The sequence below is a fragment of the Sphaerodactylus townsendi genome, linkage group LG02 (genome assembly GCF_021028975.2).
Source record: "Sphaerodactylus townsendi isolate TG3544 linkage group LG02, MPM_Stown_v2.3, whole genome shotgun sequence".
NCBI lineage: Eukaryota > Metazoa > Chordata > Lepidosauria > Squamata > Sphaerodactylidae > Sphaerodactylus > Sphaerodactylus townsendi.
This window is the reverse complement of record NC_059426.1, coordinates 35650567-35651690: the sequence shown is the minus strand read 5'-3', so window position 1 is coordinate 35651690 and position 1124 is coordinate 35650567.

Genomic DNA, 1124 nt, shown 5'->3' with positions numbered 1-1124 from the left:
GCGTCTGTGAAGTAGTCTCTTTCTGCACAGCCTCATATATATATATACCAGTTCAGCTTCAGTAAGCACTTATGAGACTGCATCATTGCCGACAGTTTCTTTACTCAATTTTTTTTGGTGTGGTAAATGTAGTTTGTTTCCCATTCTTTGCATTTGACCAGTTTTTTATGATTGATTGCACACATTTGTTCTGCTTACTTTACTATGACATCAGTGTCAAATAGGGCCTAACAGAAGAACAAAGGTGACGTGTCATCAAAAAGTGTATCTATCACAATTATTGCAAAGAGATCCACACTAGCTTTCAAGATTTTGGGGCGTAATTGATCGCTCCCCCCCCCCCACACACACACATACAAAAGATCTATTTTAATTTATTTGTAGTAGCTCAAATACTTGGGACACAATTCAATTAAAGGTATACCTTCAAAATCTTACTGATTTTAATGGTAGAGGTTTAAGCAAATGCACAAGTCTTCCTCCGAGTCTCTTGAATAATCTCCAGGTGGTGGCTGGAGATCTCCCTGAATTACAGCTGGTTTCCAGGTTACAGAGATCAGTGCTAGTGGGGGAAATGGCTGTAAGATGGACTGTATGACATTACAACCCACTGAGGTCCTTTCCTTCTCAAAAGCCTTCCCTCCCCAGACTCTACCCCCATCTCAAATCTCCAGAAAGTTCCCTACCTGGACCCGGCAACCATATGAATAGTTCCTGTGGTGGAATTCAAATAATTTAACAACCGGTTCTGGTGGTGGGATTCAAATAATTTAACAACTGGTTGTATACAAGAACCATTTTAACAACCGGTTCTGCCGAAGTGGTGCAAACCTGCTGAATCCCACCACTGAATAGTTCCCATGATTTCACACTGAGGGATGGGCAAGTGCCACCACTACCCTTGGAGACATAGTTGTGGGACAGCAAGACCTATACTCCATTCCTGATGTGCTATGGCTGAAGTTGCCAAGTCCTCTCAGGCCCCCAATAGGGGTTAGGGAGATAGGGTTGCCAGATACAGGTTAAGAAACTCCTGGAAAATTGGGTGTGGAGCCTACAGAAGAGTGGGCTCTTAGAGAGGTAGAATGCCATGGAGTCCATCCTTCAGAGCATCCATTGTCTGC